This window comes from Ipomoea nil, unplaced genomic scaffold (genome assembly GCF_001879475.1).
Source record: "Ipomoea nil cultivar Tokyo-kokei standard unplaced genomic scaffold, Asagao_1.1 scaffold3100, whole genome shotgun sequence".
Taxonomy (NCBI): Eukaryota; Viridiplantae; Streptophyta; class Magnoliopsida; order Solanales; family Convolvulaceae; genus Ipomoea; species Ipomoea nil.
Genome location: NW_017619528.1, coordinates 2,803,612 through 2,828,886, shown reverse-complemented (window position 1 = coordinate 2,828,886; position 25,275 = coordinate 2,803,612).

Here is a 25,275-nt window from a genome sequence, read left to right as displayed (position 1 = left end):
TTGGATGCCACCAATCTCCGGAGTTCTAATCTGTTCCAGTTGGATGATGCTGAGTACATCACGCTTGAGGAGGTTGCAAGGAAAACACCTGATGAACGGGCAGAGTTAGCAGCTGAGCTTGGAATCGAAGCCGGGAAGTTGAGCCTCGCAGTCCAGAGTTTGGGCGGGTGACGAAGAAGTTGAGGAGGAAGCAGACCAAGTGGAAGAAGTAGGAGCACCGGAGGCCGCCGAAGCTGAAGAAAGTGATTCGGACAGTGAGGAAAACCGGAGGAGGAAAGAAGCTCGCACGAAGAAGGAGCATGACATCATGGCGCATGAGGAGCGCGTTGTCACCTTGCTTCATCAACAGAACAGCATGATCGCCGAAGGCTTCGCGTTTATGAAGGCGCAGTTCGTCGCAGTGCATCAGAGGTTGGATCAGATTGAAGCCAGTTCGAGCCGCAGAGATGAAGACGAAGAGGAGTCTGAGGAGACCGAGGAATCGGAGAGTGAGGAGTTCTAGCTTGTGTTGTGGTATCCCATTCGCCTTTTTCCTTGTTTTTTCCTTCTTAGCCGTTGTTAGCTTGGTGATAGGTTGTTGTTTTCTTTGTGTGCTTGCTTGTTTTTGCTTGTTGCCTTGTTGTTTAGCTAGCATGATAGTTGGTGTTTGGAGTTAGTTGTCTTGTTCTTAGTTGATGTCTAGAAGTCGGTGGTTGTGTTGAGGCTAGAGTTCTTGATGCTCAATCTATCCGTTTGTTAAACTCTTGCCAATCCTTGAATTTGAAATGCCTTCTTTCTCGCTTTGGAATACTTCTCTGCCTTGGAATCCTTGTGAGTTCTTTTGGAGTTGTTGACCAAAAGAGTTTGTTCTTGAACTTCTTGTCACAAAGTTGCTTCCTTTCACCGTTTGCTTTTAATTCGTCGTACCCAAGCTTCGGGGACAAAGCTTCTTTGAAGGGGGAGAGGATGTGACACCCCAAAAATCCACATTCAATCCATTGATTAATTGAGTAATTAATCCTATTTTATTTGAGGAATTAATTTCCTAAAATCCTGATTTTTAATACTCGAGGACTAGTATTTGACTAGTCAACTTCAAGGCTATGTTGTACCTTGAGCTTTGAGGGGAGTTCCCTTGTTCCTTAAACTTTCTAAAGGTTATTAAGGGTATCCTTGACTTTTCACGAAGAGTTAGTATTGTAACCTAACCTAGAAGACTTCTTCATTTCATTCATTACATTTCTTAGAAATTAGCTCTACCTTCTCTCTAGAAAAGAAGTGTAGCTTATTCTCCATGCTAAATTGAGACCCTTGTCAAGATTCCAAGATTTGCTACCAAGACTCCGCCTTTCACCTATTTGGGCATCTAGAAGGGTAAGATCTAAGTTCATCTTGTGTTTTTGGTTTCATTTTAGTTGTCTTTTTCTTAAAGGTAGGATCCTTATGATCTTTTGGTTTGATCTTGAAGTGGGTTTGGAAAGTAAGTCTTGTGGGGAGCTTGTTGTGATGTAAAGTGAAGTCTTTTGGTCTACAAGAGGTAACCCATGCTCTACAAAACCTATTTTGCTTACCTATATGTGATTTCTTGGATTCTACATGTGTTTTGCTATGAAATGTGAGGGTTTATGCATTTGTCTTATGATATTGCGTGTCTAGAGCTTGTGTTTAGGGTTCCTTTGTGCCATTGCTTGGCATTTTCCATGATTCAAGTCATTTTGTTGTGTTGGGTGAGATTTGGCATGTTTTGGACTTGAATTTGTGTTTGGAGAAGAAAATCCCCGAAGGGATTTGTTGTGGAACTGGAGTGTTCCCGCGGGCGGAACGGCGGGCGGGGCACCACCCGCCAGCCTACCCGTGGGTAAATAGCCCAGTGGGAATATGTTCCCGCCGGCGGAACCACTGGTGGGGCACTACCCGTGGGTTCACCCGCGAGTACATGGTGGTCTTTGTCCGGGATTTATTCCCCGTGATTCGTTTGACTTGGTATTTGGTCTTTTGACTTCCCGATGTTCTTTTGTGGAACTATTTGAGCGTCTTCTTGATGTTTCGTATGTCTAGAACTATATGGTAGGTATCCATGTAGGACTTTGGTGTCTTGAATCGTGCTAAGTGTTCAACATTGTGTTTCGTTGGACCAAGAGGTGTCTTGTGTGTTCCTCGGAACTATCTTGAGTTTCTCCGTTGTTAAGCATGCTAGTTTATTGTCTTAACGCTAGCGTGTGTGTGGTTTGTACCTTCCGTTTGGTTGATGATAACTTGTGTTATTCATCGTTGTTGTTGTTGGGCTGTGAGCTGTTCCTTGATTGAGTATGTTTCATACCTTCGTTGTAATCCGTTGATTGATTCCTGTTGAGGTGTGGTGTGTGTGGCTTTACCTGGATTGCACGATTAGTGGTATGGGACCCTAGTCACCAAGGTATTGCAGCGGTCCTCGTGGCGGCCGTGGCGTGATTATGGAGCTGTGGCCTTTGTGTAAGGTTCACGTTTATGGGGGATAACATGTGTTATCCGGGCATGTGTTGCCTTGTACAGTACCTTGTGTACTATGAATTGGTGGTCTCGTTGGTGGTCGTTGGTGGGGGACGACGGTCCCAGGGGAATAAGGTTGGACTTGGCTGTATAGGAGTCCTGGAGGTAATGGTTGGAATGAAGATACAAGGTTGGGGGTAGCCATAAGGTTGGAACAAGGCATAAGGAAAGCATATAAACTCGTGATAGGTGATGTCACGAGGGCTTGTGTAGCCGTTGTTGTGTGTTCTCTTTCTTGTGACATGTGTAGTCACAAGGGCATGTGTTGCTGTGACACCCCAAAAATCCACACTCCAATCCATGAATTAATTGAGTAATTAATTCTATTTCTTTTGAGGAATTGATTCCTAAAATCCTGATTTTTTGATACTCAAGGACTAGTATTTGACTAGTCAATGTTTAAGTGGTGTTGTACCTTGTGCTTTGAGAGGAGTCCCCTTGTTCCTTACACTTTCTAAGAGTTAGTAAGGGTATCCTTGTCTTTTCACCAAGAGCTAGTTTTGTAACCTAAACCTAGAAGATATCTTCATTTTTCATCCCTTACCTTTCCAAGAAAATATCTCTACCATCTCTCTAGAATAGAAGAGTTGCTTGTTCCTCAAGCCAAAAGAAGCCTTTGTCAAGATTCCAAGTTTTGCTTCCAAGATTCAATCTTTCCTCTATTTTGGCATCTAGAAGGGTAAGATCTAAGCTTGTCTAGTCTTTTTGGTTCCATCTTAGTTGTCTTTTTCTTAAAGGTTGGATATTTATGATCTTTTGGTTTGATCTTGAAGTGGGTTTGGCTAGTGAGCTTAGTGGAGAGCTTGTTGTGGTGTAAGAAGAGTCTTTTGGTCTTCAAGAGGTAACCCATGCTCTACAAAACCTATTTTGCTTACCTATATGTGATTTCTTGGCTTCTATTTGTGTTTTGCTATGAAATGTGAGAGTTTATGCATTTATCTTGTGATATTGCATATCTAGAGCTTGTGTTTAGGATTCCTTTGTGCCATTGCTTGGCATTTTCCTTGGTTCAAGTCATTTTGTTGTGTTTGGTGAGATTTTGCATGTTTTGTACTTGAATTTGTGTTTGGAGGAGAAAATCCCCGAAGGAATTTGTTGTGGTACAGGGACTTACCCGCGGGTGGGGCACCACCCACCGGCCTACCCGCGGGAACGTGATGCCTTGTGGGTGTTGTACCCGCGGGCGGGACCAAGGGTGGGGCACTACCCGTTGGTCCACCCGCGGGGAACACAATGGTGTTGAGATGGGATTTGTTCCCCATGATTTGTTTGTCTCGGTCTTTGATCTTTTGGCCTCCCGATGTTCTTTTGTGGAATTATTTGAGCATCTTCTTGATGTTTCATAAGTCTAGAGCTTTATGGTAGGTATCCATGTAGGATCTTTGGTGTTGTGTATCGTGCTATGTGTTCAACATTGTGTTTCGTTGAACCGTGTGGTGTCTTGTGTGTTCCTCGGAACTATCTTGAGTTTCCCCTTTGTTTAGCTTGCTAGTTATTATCTTAATGCTAGCGTCGTTGTTGTCGTTGGGTGGTGACCTGTCTCTTGATTGAGTATGTTTCATACCTCTTTTACAATCCGTTGCTTGTTTCGTGTGAGTGGTTGTGCGTGTGTGGCTCTACCTGGATTGCACGATTAGTGGTATGGGACACTAGTCACTAAGGTATTGTAGCGGTCCTCGTGGTGGCCGTGACGTGATTATGGAGTTGTGGCTGAGTCCACGTGTTTGGGGGATAACATTGTGTTATCCGGGCATGTGTTGCCGTGAATTGGTGGGTTTCCGTTGGTGGTCTGTATGTGGGGGACGACGGTCCCGGCGGAATAAGGTTGGACTTGGCTGAACAGGGGTTTTCTGGAGGTAATGGTTGGCTTTGAAGGCACAAGGTTGGGGGTAGCCATAAGGTTGGAACAGGGCATAAGGAAGGCAAATCAACTCGTGATGTGTGATGTCACGAGGGCTTGTGAAGCCGTTTTTGTGTGATCTTCTCTCGTGACGTGTGTAGTCACGGAGTCTTGTGGTGTTTTAGCATGTGTTGCCGTTGGGTGAGTCTTTATCCTTGTGTGTGGTTAACCTTTGCGGTTGGGACGTGTTCCCGGTGTTATCCTTGTGAGTGGTGAGTCTGGTGTTGTCTTTTGATTTTGGCTTTTGACTTATATATATGTATTCCGTTTCGAAAATGGTTTTCATATTATATATCTTCCTATTTATGATACTTAACGGTATTGGTGGGTTACCAGCATCTTTCGCTGACCGGGCGTCGCACCGATGTTTATCTTTGTATCTTTCAGGTGATGCGTAGTCGAGCGTGATGTCTAGAGTCGGTAGCTTAGCACCTGTATCTTTAGACTGTGTTGTTGAGGCCTGTGTGCCAATGTCTTTAGATTGTTCTAGTTTGTTGTTTTTGGGATAGTGGTACACTTGAAGATTGTCGCCGTAGCGTATGCCAAGTGTGGTATACGTGGCATAACACCCCGTTTTGGATTCCTTTTTATCAAGTTATCTTTCTATCTTTCGCTGTGCTAGTGTTTTGTTGTTAATCTGCATGTGTTAAGACTTGTTTTTAGGTCTTGTTTTTGGGGGGTGTTACAGTTGGTATCAGAGCCTAGGTTTGAACCTTGGTTTAGAGCCTAGGAAGAGTTAAGTCTAGACTTTCTAAGTGTTTAAGTGTGTTTTGAGACTTCTAATCAACCTTAAGAAGCTAAGTGTTATGTTTAGGACTCTAGGTTGCGCGGTTAGATGTGTGTTGTTTTCTGTCTTGCTTGCTTGCTTTTTGTGGTAACCTTGTTGTTATAGCAGAAGTGCGATGCCTCCTCGTCCTCGCGCCCACTCCCCAGAGACCCCGACCAATGAGCAGCTCGCCCAGAATCTCCATCAGTTGACGCAGACGATGCAGTCTCTCAGTGAAGCTCTGTTGAACAACAACCAAGCTGCACCGCCTCCGCCTCCGGTTGGGCACCGCGATGTGGGTCGTTTAGTGTCTGGGCTTCGGCCGCCTTCCTTTGCTGGTGAAGAAGACCCTGTAGTCCTTGAAGAGTGGCTACGGGTGTTTGATAAGATTTTTACCATGGTGGGTTGTCCCGAAGAGAGGAGAGTAGAACTGGCAACGTTCTACTTCTGCCAAGAAGCTGATCTGTGGTGGGTTCATGAGAGTCCGGCCTTTCTTGAAGAGCCTGGGTTTGATTGGACCGCGCTCAAGGACAGGATGCGCGAAAGGTTCTACCCAGCGCATGTGCGAGCCGCCATGTTTGATGAGTTCCTTCATTTGCAGCAAGGACCCCTATCTGTGGTGGAGTACCACAAGAAGTTTTTAGAGCTGGCGCGCTTCGCGAGGGTGTTGGTGCCTACAGAGCTTGCCAAAGTTGAGCGTTTCGTTGCTGGTCTGAATTATGAGGCACGAAAAGCGTTGACGGTGAATAGGCCTAGTTCCCTCAAGGATGCGTATCTGTGTGCTGCGGATCTGTTTCGTGTTCAGCAGCTTCAGAAGAGTTTGCTTGAGTTGGCTAGGAAGAGAGTTGAGAGTGGTGGTTCTTTTGCTTTCAAGAAGCCCCGACCGAGTTTTCCGGCTAGAGTTGTGTCATCTTCTTCTCAAGGACTGGTTAGGATGGAGCCTCCGGTTCAAGCTAAGTAGGTTGGTTGTCGCAAGTGTGGGAAGGTGCATCCGGGTCAAGTTTGCTATGGCCAGGTGTTTAAGTGTTTTCGCTGTGGGGTTGTTGGTCATAGAGTTGCGGAGTGTCCTCAGCTTGTCGGTCAGAGAGCGTTGCCGCCACCCCCGGGAGTCGGAGGAGCACCAGGAGGGAGTTCGAGTCGTGGAGCTGTTGGAGCTAGGCCGCCGGGGAGAGTTTTCGTGATGGCGCGTTCGCAGGCGGAGTCGGAGGGTCTGGTGGAGGAGGAGTTAGCAGGTAACCCTTGTTTTGAGACTATCCTTGTGTCCCCGAGAGCTTTGTGAGCTTTGTTGCCTTGGGTGTTATCTTGTGTTTCGTAGTTGTCTTTGTTTGGTAATCCTTGGCTGATGCTTAGTATAGACTCTTTTCTTGCTAAGTGTTTTCTTTAGTTGGCATCTTGTTTGTGGTAGCCATCTATGCTTAGCCCAATTCTTTCACCTTTGGACTTGGTTGTTTTTACAACAATTCCTTGTGCTTTTCCCTAAAATTTTCAAGTATTCTTTGATTTGGAAAAATAGCAATCCCTACCAAAATCTTTCCTTGTTTAGCCTACAAGTTGAGCTTAATGTTTCTTTATAACCTTTGAGTTTCGATCCCTAGCCAATTTCTTTTCTACCCAACCTTTAAACCACTTGAGCCAATTATCTTTCTTTAAATCTAACCCATTTTAATTCCTTTTAAACCATAAATTCCACTTTGTTCAAAATCCCCAAATTTAATCATCTTTTTCCCCAATCTCACCCAAATCCCTAATTTCTTTCCCCAAAATTCTCTTCATCTTTTTCTTTCTCCCTACCCGTGAGCTACCCGAAGCCACCCCATCCTGTCGCCCAGCACCACCTGCCCGTCGCACCACCGCCTCGCCACCGCCGGAGTTCGCCGCCTCGCCACCGCCGGAGTTCGCCGCACCGCCGTCGGTGCCGACCTGCTGTGTGCCGTCCCGCCGAGCAGCCGTGAGAGAGTGAGAGCTCGAGAGAGAGAGAGAGAGAGCAGCGATAGAGAGAGAGCCGTGAGAGTGTGGTAGAAGAAGAAGAAGTTGTGGGCTTTGTTTGTTGAGCTTTGGATCATCTTTCACCATGCCTAGATGGTCAAGTTTGGCAAGAAAAGCGGAATGGGTGGATGCCCACTACCGTGTGCTTGAAGGTATAGCTTTTGACCCGGAATCTTTTTCAAGTTCCTTGTTGGATTTGCTTAAGTTTCAAGGTTTGCTAGATGGTTTTCTCGCCATAAGGGCCGAGACTTACCCGAGTTTGGTGAAGGAGTTTTACCGTCACATGGTTGTGACGAAGGAAGGTGAAAGGCTTGAGATCACCTCTAAGGTCAGAGGTGTGAATGTTGTGTTGTCTGAGAAGAGGTTAGCTCAGTTGTTGAGTTTGTCTGCTACCGAAGTGGCTCAGTACAGTGGTCATTCTTGGATTAGTACGGATACCATGGGGTACCGTGACTATTTGAGCTATCTGTTTGGCCGTACGAGTGGTTTCACTCAAGCCTCGAGGCCGGAAAGGAAGTGGTTGTCTGCGGAACAAAGGATCTTGGTGATGTTGGTGTCAGATTGTTTGTTGCCTAACAACAACAAGAGCAGTTTGTTGGGTAAGTTGGAATGTACCTTTGCTTTCTGTTTGAAGAATATGGTTAAGTTCAATCTGCCTGCTTTGATGATGCAACACATGGTGTTTTGCCGGGATCACAACCGGAAGAGTTTGCCGTATGGAATGGTGCTAAGTTGGATCTTGGTTAAGAAAGGTGTTAGTGTGGATGGTTGTCCCTCGAAGGCTGTGGGAAAGATGGTGTTGAATACCGCCAATCTCCGGAGTTGTAATCTTTTTCAGTTGGATAGTGGTGAGTACATCACGATTGAAGAGGTTGCTAGGAAAGCACCTGTTGAGGGAGCAGAGTTAGCTGCTGGGCTTGAGATTCGTGCCAGGAAGTTGAGCCTTGCAGTCCAGAGTTTGGGTGGTGATGAAGAAGTTGAGGCGGAAGCAGATCAGGAAGAAGAAGAAGGAGCACCGGAGACCGCTGAAGCTGAAGTAAGTGAATCAGACAGTGAGGAACGCCGTAGAAGGGAAGAAGTTCGCACCAAGAGAGGGCAAGACGTTGTTTCTTTGCTTCGTCAGCAGAACAGTTTGATCGCCGAAGGTTTTGCGTTTGTGAGGTCGCAGTTTGCCGCAGTGCATCAGAGGCTGGATCGGTTTGAAGCTAGTTCAAGCCACAGAGATGAAGCCGAAGAAGAAGAGTCTGAAGAGGCCGAAGAGTCGGAGAGTGAAGAGTTCTAGTGGTGTTGTGGTAACCCCGTTCGCTTCTTCTTTGTTGTTTCTTAGCCTTTGTAGCTTGGTGTTTGGTTGTTGTGTGCTTCGTGTGCTTACTTGTTTTGTTTTTTTCCTTGTTGCTTAGCTAGTGTGTTAGTTGGTGTTTGGGTTAGTAGTTTAGTTTTTGGTTGTAGGCTAGAAGTTGGCTGTTGTGTTGAGGTTAGAGTTCTTGATGCCCAATCTATCCGTTTGTTGACCTCTTGCCTATCCTTGAATTCGTAATGTCTTTCTCTTTGCCTTGGAACCTTGTGAGAACTTTTGGAGTTTTTGACCAAAAGGGATATTCTTGGACATCTTGTCACAATTTTGTTTCCTTGTTACCTTTCGTTCTTAATTCGTTGTACCCAAGTTTCGGGGACAAAACTTCTTTGAAGGGGGAGAGGATGTGACACCCCAAAAATCCACACTCCAATCCATGAATTAATTGAGTAATTAATTCTATTTATTTTGAGGAATTGATTCCTAAAATCCTGATTTTTTGATACTCAAGGACTAGTATTTGACTAGTCAATCTTTAAGGGGTGTTGTACCTTGTGCTTTGAGAGGAGTTCCCTTGTTCCTTACACTTTCTAAGAGTTAGTAAGGGTATCCTTGTCTTTTCAGCAAGAGCTAGTTTTGTAACCTAAACCTAGAAGACTTCTTTATTTTTCATCCCTTACATTTCCTAGAAAATATCTCTACCTTCTGTCTAGAATAGAAGAGTAGCTTGTTCCTCAAGCCAAAAGAAGCCTTTGTTAAGATTCCAAGTTTTGCTTCCAAGATTCAATCTTTCCTCTATTTTGGCATCGAGAAGGGTAAGATCTAAGCTTGTCTAGTCTTTTTGTTTCCATCTTAGTTGTCTTTTTCTTAAAGGTTGGATCTTTATGATCTTTTGGTTTGATCTTGAAGTGGGCTTGGCTAGTGAGCTTAGTGGAGAGCTTGTTGTGGTGTAAGAAGAGTCTTTTGGTCTTCAAGAGGTAACCCATGCTCTACAAAACCGATTTTGCTTACCTATATATGATTTCTTGGCTTCTATTTGTGTTTTGCTATGAAATGTGAGAGTTTATGCATTTATCTTGTGATATTGCATATCTAGAGCTTGTGTTTAGGATTCCTTTGTGCCATTGCTTGGCATTTTCCTTGGTTCAAGTCGTTTTGTTGTGTTTGGTGAGATTAGGCATGTTTTGGACTTGAATTTGTGTTTGGAGGAGAAAATCCCCGAAGGGATTTGATGTGGTACAGGGACGTACCCGCTGGCGGAACGGCGGGCGGGGCACCACCCGCCAGCCTACCCGCCGGAACGTGATGCCTTGTGGGTGTTGTACCCGCGGGCGGGACCATGGGTGGGGCACTACCCGTGGGTCCACCCGCGGGGAACACAATGGTGTTGAGATGGGATTTGTTCCCCGTGATTTGTTTGTCTCGGTCTTTGATCTTTTGGACTCCCGATGTTCTTTTGTGGAATTATTTGAGCGTCTTCTTGATGTTTCGTAGGTCTAGAGCTTTATGGTAGGTATCCATGTAGGATCTTTGGTGTTGTGTATCGTGCTAAGTGTTCAACATTGTGTTTCGTTGAACCGTGTGGTGTCTTGTGTGTTCCTCGGAACTATCTTGAGTTTCCCCTTTGTTGAGCTTGCTAGTTATTATCTTAATGCTAGCGTCGTTGTTGTCGTTGGGTGGTGACCCGTCTCTTGATTGAGTATGTTTCATACCTCTTTTGCAATCCGTTGCTTGTTTCATGTGAGTGGTGGTGCGTGTGTGGCTCTACCTGGATTGCACGATTAGTGGTATGGGACACTAGTTACCAAGGTATTGCAGCGGTCCTCGTGGTGGCCGTGACGTGATTATGGAGTTGTGGCTGAGTCCACGTGTTTGGGGGATTACATTGTGTTATCCGGGCATGTGTTGCCGTGAACTGGTGGGTTTTCGTTGGTGGTCTGTAGGTGGGGGACAACGGTCCCGGTGGAATAACGTTGGACTTGGCTGTACAGGGGTTTTCTGGAGGTAATGGTTGGCTTTGAAGGCACAAGGTTGGGGGTAGCCATAAGGTTGGAACAGGGCATAAGGAAGGCATATCAACTCGTGATGTGTGATGTCACGAGGGCTTGTGAAGCCGTTGTTGTGTGATATTCTCTCGTGACGTGTGTAGTCACAGAGTCTTGTGGTGTTTTGGCATGTGTTGCCGTTGGGTGAGTCTTTATCCTAGTGTGTGGTTAACCTTTGCGGTTGGGACGTGTTCCCGGTGTTATCCTTGTGAGTGGTGAGTCTGGTGTTGTCTTTTGATCTTGGCTTTTGACTTATATATATGTATTCCGTTTCGAAAATCGTTTTCATATTATATATCTACCTATTTATGATACTTAACGGTATTGGTGGGTTACTAGCATCTTTCGCTGACCGGGCGTCGCCCCGATGTTTATCGTTGTATCTTTCAGGTGATGCGTAATCGAGCGCGATGTCTAGAGCCGGTAGCTTAGCACCTGTATCTTTAGACAGTGTTGTTGAGGCCTGTGTGCCAATGTCTTTAGATTGTTCTAGTTTGTTGTTTTTGGGATAGTTGTACACTTGCAGATTGTCGCCTTAGCGTATGCCAAGTGTGGTATACGTGGCATAACACCCCGTTTTGGATTCCTTTTTATCCAGTTATCTTTCTATCTTCCGCTGTGCTGGTGTTTTGTTGTTAATCTGCATGTGTTAAGACTTGTTTTTAGGTCTTGTTTTTGGGGGGTGTTACTGTTGCCATCAGTCTTGTCTTTATCCTTTGTGTTGTGGTTAACCTTTGTGGTTTGGGATGTGTTCCCGTGTTATCTTTGAGAGTGATGAGTCTTGTGTTGACTGTTGATCTTGGCTTTTGACATATATACTTATGTATTTCGTTTCAAAAATAGCTTTACAACTTATATCTATCTATGTATGATATTTCACATGTATTGGTGAGTGACTAGCATTATTCGCTGACCGGGCATCGTCCCAATGTTTATCTTTGTGTCTTTCAGGTGATGTTTAGACGAGCGCGATGTCTAGTGCCTGGTAGCTTAGTACCTTTATCCTTGTTTTGTGGCCTGTGCGCCAATGTAGTTTTAGACTAATGTCTTTGGGATAGATGTATACACTTGCAGATTGATCGCTGTAGCGTTTACCGTGTTTGGTAGACGTGGCATAACACCCCGTTGGGTTTCTTTTATCCAGTTTTTGTTTTATCTTCTTTCGCTATGCTAGTTTTGTTGTATGATCTGCAGGTGTTAAGGCCTTTTATATAGGTCGTGTTTGGGGGGTGTTACATTTGTGGCAAGAAAATGACTCTCTTTTGGCTTTGACTGGAACCTGGCACATACTCCCACTGAGTAAGATATATCTTGTCGGCTTGCAGTGAGGTATAGTAATGATCCAATCATTCCTCGATATTTTGTGTCATCAACATCCTTGCCTTCATCATCTTTATCCAATCTTAAAGATGTGCTCATTGGGATCTTGTTTGAGGATTTTCCATCTTGACCAAATTTCTTTATGAGATCTTTCGTGTACTTGGCCTGATTGATGAATATTCCTTCGTTGAGTTGCTTTACTTGTAGTCCAAGAAAGTAGTTCAACTCTCCCATCATGCTCATCTTGAACTTATTCTCGAAACCGGGTGGTTGCTCAACGTAGACTTCTTCTTCAAGTAAGCCATTTAGAAATGCACTTTTCACGTCCATTTGATAGACAGTGAAATTTTTGTACGCGTCATAAGCTAGAAATATTCTGATGGCTTCTAGTGTTGCAACTGTTGCAAATGTTTCATCGAAGTCTATGCCTTCCACTAATCGTGCTTTGTTTCGAATGAGAATTCCATCCTCATTTGCCTTGTTCCGAAAGACCCATTTTGTTCCAATTACATTGTAATTTTCAGGTCTTGGAACTAATTCTCATACGTCACTTCTTTTAAATGGATCAAGCTCTTCTTGCATTGCATTAATCCAATCTGGATCACTTAGAGCTTCTTCAATGCTTGTGGGCTCCACCTGAGAGAGAAAACAAGAAAATAAAGTATGTATATTTGAGGACCTTGTTTTCACTCCTTCTCGTGGATCTCCGATCACTAGCTCTGGAGGGTGATTTTTGAGCCATCTCAAGTCAGGTTGTAGGTTGCATGGGCTTTCCACGTTCCCTTGCCCAGTACGTAAGTTGGAGGTAGGCACATTTAGCTCATCAGATTGTTCTCCAACTTGTGTTTCAACTTGAGAATTTTGATTTTCCACGTGTCCTTCACTATTGCAATCAGTGTCCAACTGCTCCATACCCTGTACAATTTGATCTTTAAAAGATATGTCAGTATGATTAAATGACTTTTCGACTTGACAACTTTCCTGATCATTTTTGTTGCTCTGGGTTTCCTTCTTATGAGCTTCATCAAATGTAACATGAATTGATTCTTCTACCACCATTGATTTCTTGTTCAATACTCTGAATGCTTTGCTGGTAGATGAATATCCCAAAAATATTCCTTCATCTGCACGCTCATCAAAAGTCTTTAGATATGTTTTACCATTATTAAGAATAAAACATTTGATGCCAAAAGTATGAAAATAGTTGAGTTTAGGTTTTCTTCCTTTCCATAATTCGTACGGGGTCTTATTGTAAGACTTGTGTATCAAGCTTCGATTTTGCGTATAGCAAGCGGTGTTGATTGCTTCAGCCCAATATCTTTTACGTAGCTCAGCTGACGTAATCATCACTCGTGCGGCTTCTTTTAGCGTTCTATTTCTTCTTTCGGCTACACCATTTTGTTGAGGTGTACATGCGGCAGATAATTGATGTAGAATTCCTTGAGAGTTGCAGTACGCTTCAATTACTTGATTCACGAAATCAGTTCCACGATCAGTTCGGATTTTTGCAATTTTCAAGTCTTTCTCATTTTGTAGTAGCTTGAGCAATTCTGGCAACTTTTTCTCCACTTCATTTTTCTTCTCGAGAAATATCGTCCATGTGTACCTGGAAAAATTATCAACAACAACTACCGTATATTTCTTATCACTTAGACTTACTAGGTCTACTAGACCGAATAAATCCATGTGTAGTAGACTTAGCGGTCTTGTTGTAGATTCTTGAGCTTTGGATTTGAAAGATAACTTGATTTGCTTCCATTTTGGCAAGCATCACATATTTGATCTTTCTTGTAGACAATGTCGGGTAGACCTTCAACGAGTTTGTTTCTTGCTAGCTTGTTGATAGTCTTGAAGTTTAGATGATTCAACATCTTATGCCATTCCCAGCTTGTTGCGTGTGAGTTGTTTGCTAATAGGCACACTGATTCTTTCGTTGTGTTCCAATCCACAACATACATATTTTTCTTCCTTATTCCTTCGAGCACAACTTCTCCCGAGGAATTATTCTTCACTTGGCATTTGTCTTTGAAGAACTCTACTAGATATCCTTTGTCACAAAATTGACTTGTACTCAACAAGTTGATTTTAGACCTTCAACAAAGGATACATCTTCGATTTTCAAATCATTTCGAAATATTGTACCAATTCCTTTTGTTATGTTGTATCGTTCATTTCCGCCGAATACGACTTTTGGTCCTTCGATATTTTTAAGATTCACAAGACTAGATTTATTTCCAGTCATGTGTCTAGAGCATCCAATATCGAAGTACCAAACTTCTTGCAAATAAATTACACATTTTTAGGTACCCAACTTGACTTGGGTCCTTGGGTGTTAGTCATTTTTGGTACCCAAATCCACCTTGTACTCACTGATCTAAGTCTAGGTGATTGGTAACCATTAAACACATTATAATCATATTTAATTTTTGAAAACAATTTTTGTGCCGGTTTTTGAAAATTGACTCGATTTTTTGGCACGTGGGAGGTAGATTGGTTGAGCCTATGATAGGCATTAAATGTGTACTTAGTCCATGGTTGAATATTATCAAACCAATCTTGTTTGGAGGGATAAGATCTCCCTGCCTCAATTCTTGGATTCCTTCCCATTCTCCTATGAGGGCTTTGTGCACTAGACTCATTGGTGTATTTCCATTTACGAGCAAACTTTTGTCTTTTTATATACTGCTTAGGCGAAATAATGTTTCTTTGAGGCTTCGGCCTAACAGCATTTAATTTGACATTAGTTTGATAACCAATTCCTTGTCTCACTGTGCTTTCTTGAACTTTTACAAATTTTACTACTTGGACTTTATTATTTAAAGTAGTAGTAGAATTGGTCAATTTCTCGGAGCTTGAGAACACGATGGATCATAACCAAGTCCGATTTTATCGCTTGAGGGTTTTTGCATATTTACCATTTTGTCCATTATTTTGGATGAATGTGTAAACGTTCCTATAACCTCTCTAAGGTTGTGTTCTCTCACTTCCCTTGATTTACACTCTTCTTGAAGACAGATAATTTTATCTTTCAAATCTTTTACTTCAACTAGAGCATTTTGCAATTTTTTATTTAATTCATCTTTTTCACGAATTAAAAAATCATTGCGCTCTTTGAGTTGAGAGTGAGTGTCCATTACGGTTTGACATTCTTCCATTAAGTGAAAGAAGGACTCTCTAGAAAATGAAGAGTTGACAGAATCATAAGAATTAGATGTTACCTCATTTTCTTCATTTCCATTTGCCATAAGACACATGTCCTCGTAGGGTGTGTTATTGGAGATGCTCATGCAAAACATTGCATTGTCATCCTTTGAGGTGTCACTTTTATCACTTGAAGATTCTTCTGACTCACTTATTTCAAGTGGGTCACTAATAAGTGCTTTTCTTCTCTCCTTTGTGAATCTTTTATCTTTGGGCTTGAATTCTTCCTGTTGAGAGTTAGAAGTATTTGTGTATTGACTTTTACTTACCTTGGGGTGTGTACAACTTGCTGCAAAGTGTCCAAGCTTTCTACAATTGTAACACAAATTCGAGTCTTCCTCAACCATTTTTTTCTTCGAATTCTTTGTTGCATTCCACGATTTTCCTTGTGGATTTTTCTTGTAGTTGCTTCTCTTCATGAATTTCCTAAATTTCTTGACAAAGAGAGCAAATTGATCATTAGGCAATAATTCAACATTTTGTACTAACCTTGAAGTTGATGGTTGCTCGGCTATGAGTGGGTTGTTCTTCTCTTCATGATCTTCCTCTAATCTTGATTTCATCTCAAATTCATAAGCTTTTAGATCACTAAAGAGCTTATCGGTCGATAGGGTTTTTAGATCCCTATGGTCTCTCATGGCCGTGACTTTCATGTCCCATGTAGATGGTAGACCACGTAGAATTTTGAGTGAAATTTCTTTTTCATTAATATCTTTTCCAAGATCATTAATCTCTCCTAAGATTTTGGTAAATCTTGTTTCCGTGTCGGTAATATTCTCGCCATTTAGCATTTTGAAATCCTCAAATTTCTATAATGCTATGGTGAGCTTATTATCCTTTTCTTGCTCGTCTCCTTCACCAATTTGAATGAGTGTTTCCCAAGCTTCCTTCGCGGATTGACATTTTCGAACTTTTGGGAATATCGTGTCATCGATAGATTTAAACAAAATATCCTTGGCAATATTGTCCAAGTTATTTCTAGTTCTATCTTCACAAGACCATTCCGCTTTCGGTTTTGGAATGTATTATAGAGTGTCACTTGTTTGTACGGACGAAGTGTTGACTTGTAAAATCTCAATAGGACCCTTCGTAACAACTTCCCACATTTCATCATGTAATGCGGATAGGTGTACCTACATGCAAATTTTCCAATCATCAAATTTTTCTAAGGAACAGTAGATTTTGGGCAAGAGCCATATCTATTTTCATCATCTTGATTGTTCGAGATCTGTCTAGCAGTCAAAGTTGACTCAAATAGACAATCGCTCTAATACCAATTGTTGGTCCCGATAGGGTGGTGAAAGTCTAGGGGGGGGGGGGGGGGCTGAATAGACTTTCAAGCTTTTTCAAAATAAATAACTCTTTGGTAACTTCAACTCTAAGTAACAAGTAAATAGAGTAAGTTTGAACTGCACAGCGGAATAATAGTATGTAAAGAGTTATGCCCAACCAATAATTTAAATGAGCTTGTAAGATGGGTACAGATGATATGTAAAGTGACAGACATATTTAAAGGAGATGGTTCACTAAATATGTAACAATAATATTCAAGATTGTAAATAAATATCGTGTCACGTCAACCGTGTAACGAACGTTACATGCAACACGTCAAACTTGCTTAGAATGATTCAATATTTAAGCTTGAGAAGTTTGAGTCACATGCATACGTGAAAACACACTAAACCCGGATGATTAAGATTAAATGTGAATAGTAAACGGGTTATTCGGATAAGATAGATAGATAGAGCAGATTATGTAAGTGCGGTATGTAAATGAGAGAGGAAATTTATAGTGGTTCGGAAGTGGCGTAATCTTCCTAGTCCACTTTACTCCATTCACTTCTAGGAGTAATTCACTATTTTCCACACACAGTTACAATAGTGAATAAGCGCTACACAAGCACTTCTTCCGGATGTCTTGTACACAGCTACACCCAACTCCGAGTGTCTCGCACACAGCTACACTCAACTCCGAGTATTTCGCACACAGCTATACTCAACGCCAACTAAGTGTCTTGCACACAGCTACACTTAGCAACTACGAGTGTTTTGCACACAGCTACACTCACTAAAGTTTTTTGCACACAGCTATACTCTTTTTAGAATTACAAATACAAAGGTAATTGTATCTCTCTCCAACTAGTTTTGAGACTATTCAGACTAAGTCTCTAATGAATATGTGAGCACTTGCACTTTTCAAATTTTGCACTTGTTTATCCGTGTGTATTCACCTCTATCTCTTGTCTTCAAGTCTTCATGGCTTTTTATAGGCAATCAAATATATCCGTTGGAGTGGGATAATTTGATATTTGAAATTTGAATCTTCATAGCCTGATATTGTTGACAATAGTAGATCTTCAATTTTGATTTGATTGTCAACTTGCCTGACAAAATAATATTTTATCTCAACTTGATTTTCAAGTTGTTTCTTAAAATATTACTTTTGTTGTAAATTTGAATATCCAACGAATCTTTGAAATAAATTCATCTGATAGAATTTATTTCTAGGATAATTTTTTATATTCATGTCTTCATAAATATTTTTCCGTTCTGATCAAATATCTTCAGGCAATTTTGGATTCTTGTGGCATGTGTGCTGATCCAAAATAAATTCCTTCAAATTTATAAATTTTCTGAACATCTTTCTTCTTTGCCACATTGTGCTCCTTTGACTTGGACACTTCTTGCTAGTTTGACTTGAACATTGTGCTTTTCTGATTTGGTCACATTGTGCTCCTTTGGACACATCGTGCTTGTTCACATTGTGCTCCTTTAGAACATTGTGCTCATTTCAGACATTGTGCTCCTTAGAACATTGTGCTTGACCGCATCGTGCTCCTTTCAGACATTGTGCTCCTTGGAACATTGTGCTCCTTTGGCAACATTGTGCTTGTTCGAATTCTTGACTTCTAAAAATTAAGTCTTTTGGGGAGAATCAATCTCGGGTATGATCGTTTTTAGTAAGGACTTCTACCATTTCGCCGTCAAGCTCATCCGGTCACTTCTTGCAACGCCATTCCTTTATGCTTCTTTCTCGGATGAATACTTGTAGGACCAAAATTAATTTCCCAAATTAATTTTGTTCTTCCTATGGTAGATTCCTTTTAACTCGATATTCTGATTTATGATGCTTATACTAAAAGACCTAAAAACTAAGGGGATCTAAAGTACATTTGGCTCATCAAAACTTACAAAAATATTCCTCTCAGGTCGGCTAAAAACCACGAAGGATCCTATTATGGTGTGACCACTACATGGTCTGTGGACTATGGTAGTGTGACCAATGACTTCAACTTTAATCAAAGGAAAGGCAAGCGAAAGCTTAACTTTCAAGGAGATTATGAGAAGAAGGAGAAATGTCACTATGAAGCGAACCGTCATCCTGGTGAAAAGGTTGAGGACAATTTCGCTATGTTTAAAACATGTGGATGGTTGGACGAGTGAGGTCACAACCAAGGTACCCCCGATGTGCACTATGGACCACCCTTTGTGGAGTGGACGGTTGAGAATGGAACAAGGCACACGGGTTTGAAGGACTACTACGAGATAGGAATAAGGAACTTGTTTCCAATGTATTTTCCTATTTATTTATCTTGAATAAATGTTGTAGTATCCTTGTGATACATTTTTATTGTTGAATAAAAATGAATTGTTCAATTGAGTTGGTAAATCTTGGTACATATGAATTATTTGCTAGAATAATGTCAAATGTATGAAATGATTCAATATGGATGTCTAGTGCATCAAGTAGCATTATTTGGAAAATGCTAAAATGGCTTAACGGCATAAACGAAATGTAACTAGCGTGTTACATGTTTGAAATCCCATAAAAGTACTTCGGTTCTGGTTCATGTAGAACGATAAGGATTTCAAGGATCAATTTGTCAAAATTTGGGATAGCTATATAATCGTGGGCGTCACAGCTCAAGTGTTGAATATTTTAATTAATATTCTGAGAACGATTATATAAGCTTGATTCAACTAGTCGGAAAATTTGGTTGATTTGTTCTTGTTAATTGTGTTATAACTAACTTGATCAAAAATTCCAAATTATACTAGTATGAAATTTAATTTTAGACAAATTGTGTTTTGGTGAATAGTGCTTTTGTAGCACTAATGGAAAGTGCAATTTAATTTGGCACTTTGAAGTGCAAATTAAAACACTATAATAGTGCTATTAAGCACTAGGTAGAGTGCCTAATTAAGCACTTTCGGCCACTTGGTGGCTGCACCTTTAGGTGTTGAAAACTTAAGCATTTGGTGCTTTGGTAATAGCAATAAAGGTGCTAGATTATGATCGGTCTTAATGCTAATTTACTTAGCTTAAACCTTTCGTATGTGGCTAATTAAATTTAGCGTTGTAAAGTTCTTCGTGACTAGCACGAAAGGAGGTTTGGCTAATTGTCTAATTAGCTAATAATCTTAGTGCTAGGTAGCACTGAAATTATAAATTAAGCAACCGAATGTTGCTGTGAGTTTACAATTTAAAGCAATAGAGATTGCTTTGGAATCGATGCGTTAGTTTAGAAGCAATGAGTCGTGCTTGGAATAGCATGTTTCATGCTTCATTACTAAGCACTGATTTGTGCTTCAATTTCGGAAGCACAGGTTCGGGTTTGTGGCCTTTTGGTCAAACCCGAATGGATTCGTAAGTGCTGATCTATTCGCACCTACGAAATGTGTTAATGTGTAACACATGTTTATTCTCTATGAGAATAGAAAGGATAACCAAATTAATTGTGAATTAATGCGGTTACGAACGATCGATGTAGTGAATATGAAACACCTGGTGGTGATTTCTGCGCAAGCGCTGGTATCGTACTCGAGCGTACGACACGGTATTCACCTCGATCAAACGTTGTTGCGAACATAAATATCAAGACGTTGATAAGTTCGGGTCTACCTCCAAGTATGTGGGGTGAGACAATACTTTGGACAAGTTAATACCTTTTAAATAAGGTTACTCGCATGAAATTCTTACGAATTGTGGGTACGTAGAAAGCTTTCCTACTAATGCCTGAAATGTGGGGGTGTCTTGGCAAAGGTGTGTATTGGTTCTTAGTACACGAGTCCTATAGTTTGGATGTACATAAGAACACGATAAATTGAATCAATAAATTCATCGTTCTTGGAAGATGTATTTCTGTGAAGGTTCAATAAAAAGGACCTGGCACGTTGAAATAACTTTCGACGTAGCTGTGGTTGGAGGGTATGAAAGAGAACCAAGCTCAAAGCTAGACGTAGCAAGAGAGCAAGGATTGAAAAATCTTTTGGTCCAGATTTTCTGACGTACATGTTAGAATGTGATGCACACAATCTAACTTGTTTACTAGAAAATAAACGGATTTTTCTGACAAGGTTGTTAGAAAACGAGCCTCGAACGTATGTAGAAGTGGTGACTTCTATAGATGGACTAACTCGAAAGAGGCTATCGAGAGTGAAGTAGATTCTATCTTAAAGAATCAGACTTGGAACTGGTTGTTGTTCCTTCGGGTTGTAAAACCTCTAGATCCAAAACGGATCATCAGTCGGAAGATAAAACCGGTTGGTTATATTGAAGTAAAATGGCCGGGCTTGTAATTGTAGATTACATGCAACGCGAGTGCCACGGTTACTTCAATATGTATTCTCTTGTGATGAGAATGAAATCCATTAGGATGATACTTGCCAGAGCTGTTTAGCGAGACTTGGAAGTTCATCGAAATGGATGTATTGCTTTCTTAGTAGACATGGAACGACCTGAGGGTTTGTGGTTCCACATGTGAAAAGAAAGTGAGTAAGTGGTGAGATCATTGTCTGGTTCAAACAATTGCCTTAGTATTTGGCATGTAAGTTTGATCATACAATGATGACTAACGAGTTTAGTATAAATAAAAGTGACAAGTGGGTCTACGTATTGCGTACGACAGACGGTGAAATCACTGTTTGTTTATACACGATAAACTCATCGTGGGTAGTAAAGATCACATGATCAAATCTACCAGAAACATGTTAAATGTGATGTTTGACATGATGACTGTGGGGTTGGCAGATTTAATCCTTGGGATTAAAATCGTGAGAAGACCGTATGGTCTCGTGGTAAGCCAATCTCACCGAGTTGGTTGAATCCTTGCAAGGATGATAATCAAGTGGTTTGGATACCGTTAGATACTAATGTACAGCTAGCCAATAATCACAAAAATTGTACTTCTCATGGAGAACACATTCAGATTATTGGTAGTTTAACTGTATCCAATGGGTTGTACTAGGCCAAATATTGCCTTTGCGGTTAACGAACTCGGTAGACATCCGAGTAACCCTAGTGATGCGCACTATAAGGCAATAGTGAGAGTTATGAGATACTTAAGGTATGCTCGTGACTTTGGACTGCACTACATAGGATATCTAGCCGTACTTGGAAATATAGCACATTAACGGATATCAAAGGACGCTAAGTCCTTTAAAGGCTACGTGTTTACGTAGGCTAGTGCAGTTGGTTGTATGGAAATTCTCGGAACGACTTGTGATAGCTAAGATCCATGACGGGATCAAAGCTGAGAGCCTTACACTTGTGTCGCGAGCGAGTAGGGCGAATAGCCATGCCATTTTTTCGAGAATGTTCCTAGAGATAAACCCGTATCTCCCATTTGTGTGTGTTGTAATAGTCAAGCCAAAATTGGTTAAATACAGAGTTAGATGTGGAATGGTAAGTCTAGACCTATAAGTCGTAGATATAATACCACTAAACAAATTCTCACAACAGGGGTTATCTCGATGGACTACATGATGTCAAATGATAACATAGCGGCCACTAACTCGCTAACCCGAGGGTAAGCAAATGGTTGTTGAGAAATTGGAACGAGGAATGGGTCTAAAGCCCTTGGACTAAAAGTTCTATAGTGGATACCCAACCTAGCTGGCACCTAGGTTCAATGGGACAACTAAATTATGGAACGGAGAGCGTCACTGTGGGGGTCTCGGACTCCCTACACCCTCCTCGTTAGAAACAGTGACTCCCGCACGAGGCTAGCACGTTGATGCTTTAATGATTCGAATGTCGGTTGACATATGTGAGTATGCGGGATACTCGAGAAAGAATCACCTATGTAAGAGAGAAGTGAGGGTCACTTCAAAGGAGAATTGTTGGGCACAATTCTTTAGAAACTCTCGCAGAACCAGGAACGGTGACCCACGACCAAAATGGGCACACTCATGATAACAGAGCATGGTTGGGAGGTTCCTGTGTGATATATGTCATCGTCTACACAAACGACAGTCGGTTCAAAGACATCGTGTTCTATCGTACAGCTAGTAGAGTAAACATATCTTCACAAGGGAAGGTTCAAAGGGTATAGTGACTCCCTATCTATCCTATGCAGGGATCGACCGTTTGAACACAGTTGTTTCCGATTTCAAAATACCCTGAAAATCAATTTTTCATTCATGTGGGGGATTGTTGAAAAAATAGCATTAAAATGGCATTTTAAGTGGCTATTTTGTGGTACAATTATCAATAGGGTCCACTTCCGATTTCGATCGGGTCAAAGTGGATTCGGGTTCTTCGTAGTGAGACGAAGAGATTGATATATTGTACGCTCAAAACGGATAATGGGTGAATGAGATATTGATTCTCAAAGTAGACCTCTTGAGTTGGAAAAATGAAGGGAAAAGTGAGCTTTGTCCCACATTGGTTTGGAAATAGGATTTCACCCCCCTTTTATACAAGAGCTCTTTTCGAGCTTGTAGAATTGTATAGCATAGAGGCTCTCTCGCGCCGGGGGGGGGGGGGGGGGGGGGGTGCAAATCAAATTCCAACTAGAAACCAGATCGAACAGGCTTGATTCAAGCCCGAGCTCATGTGCGCCGGCACGAACTTATGCCAACTTTCAGTATCATTTTTCCAACCAACATACTAGCCGCTTGTGTAACACCCCCAAAAAAAACAAGACCTAAAAACAAGTCTTAACACAGGGGTGTTATGCCACATCTACTACACCCGGCAAACGCTAAGGCGAACAATCTGCAAGTGTATCACTATCCCAAAACATCAAACTACAAACAGTCTAAAACCATTGGCTCGCAGGCCACAAAAACACAATCTAGAGGTACAGGCGCTAAGCTATCGGCTCTAGACATCGCGCTCAACTACTCAACACCTGAAAGAACACAAAGATAAACATCGGGGCGACGCCCGGTCAGCGAAAGATGCTGGTAACCCACCAATACCGTTAAGTATCATAAATAGGTAGATATAAGATATAAAAACCATTTTCGAAACGGAATACATATATATAAGTCAAAAGCCAAGATCAGAAGACAACACAAAACTCACCGCTCACAAAGATAACACCGGGAACACATCCCAAACCACAAAGGTTAACCACACACAAGGATAAAGACTCACCCAACGGCAACACAAGCCAAACAACACAAGCCTCCGTGACTACACACATCACGAGAGAAGATTACACAACAACGGCTACACAAGCCCTCGTGACATCACCCATCACGTGTTGATATGCCTTCCTTATGCCCTATTCCAACCTTATGGCTACCCCCAACCTCGTACCTTCAAAGCCAACCATTACCTCCAAAAATCCCCTGTACAGCCAAGTCCAACCTTATTCCGCCGGGACCGTCGTCCCCCACCTATAACCACCAACGAAAACCCACCAATCACGGCAACACATGCCCGGATAACACAATGTTATCCCCCAATCACGTGGACTCAGCCACAGCTCCATAATCACGTCACGGACACCACGAGGAGCGCTGCAATACCTTGGTGACTAGCGTCCCATACCACTAATCGTGCAATCCAGGTAGACCCACACACGCACCACTACTCACTCGAAAGTCAAGCAACGGATTACAACGAAGGTATGAAACACACTCGATCAAGAAACGGGTCACCACCCAACAACAACAATGATGAATAACACAAGTTATCATCAACCAAACGGAAGGTACGAACAACACACACGCTAGCATTAAGACAACAAACTAGCATGCTTATCAACGGGGAAACTCAAGATAGTTCCGAGGAACACACAAGACACTTCTTGGTTCAACGAAACACAAAGTTGAACACTTAGCACGAATCAAGACACCAAAGATCCTTCATGGATACCTACCATAAAGCTCTAGACCTAAGAAACATCAAGAAGACGCTCATATAGTTCCACAAAGAACAACGGGAAGTCAAAAGATCACACACCGAGACAAACAAATCATGGGGAACAAATCCCGAACCAACTCCACCGTGTTCCCCGCGGGTGGACCCACGGGTAGTGCCCCACCCGTGGTCCCACCCGCGAGCACACTACCCACAGGGCGACACGTTCCCCGCGGGTAGGCCGGCGGGTGGTGCCCCGCCCGCCGTTCCGCCCGCGGGTACGTCCCTGTACCACAACAAATCCCTTCGGGGATTTTCTCCTCCAAACACAAATTCAAGTCAAAAACACACCAAATCTCACCAAACACAACAAAATGACTTGAACCAAGGAACATGCCAAGCAATGGCACAAGGAACCCTAAACACAAGCTCTAGATATGCAATATCACAAGATAAATGCATAAACTCTCACATTTCATAGCAAAACACAAATAGAAGCCAAGAAATCATATATAGGTAAGCAAAATAGGTTTTGTAGAGCATGGGTTACCTCTTGAAGACCAAAAGACTCCTCTTACACCACAACAAGCTCTCCACTAAGCTCACTAGCCACACCCACTTCAAGATCAAACCAAAAGATCATAAAGATCCTACCTTTAAGAAAAGACAACTAAGATGGAATCAAAAAGACTAGACAAGCTTAGATCTTACCCTTCTAGATGCCCAAATAGAGGAAAGATTGAATCTTGGAAGCAAAACTTGGAATCTTGACAAAGGTCTCACTAGGCTTGAAGAACAAGCTACTCTTCTTTTCTAGAGAGAAGGTAGAGATATTTTCTAGGAATTGTAAGGGATGGAAAATGAAGAAGTCTTCTAGGTTTAGGTTACAAAACTAACTCTTGGTGAAAAGACAAGGATACCCTTACTAACTCTTAGAAAGTGTAAGGAACAAGGGAACTCCTCTCAAAGCACAATGTACAACACAACTTAAAGGTTGACTAGTCAAATGCTAGTCCTTGAGTATCAAAAATAAGGATTTTAGGAATCAATTCCTCAAAAGAAATAGAATTAATTACTCAATTAATTCATGGATTGGAGTGTGGATTTTTGCGGTGTCACATCCTCTCCCCTTCAAAGAAGTTTCGTCCCCGAAACTTGGGTA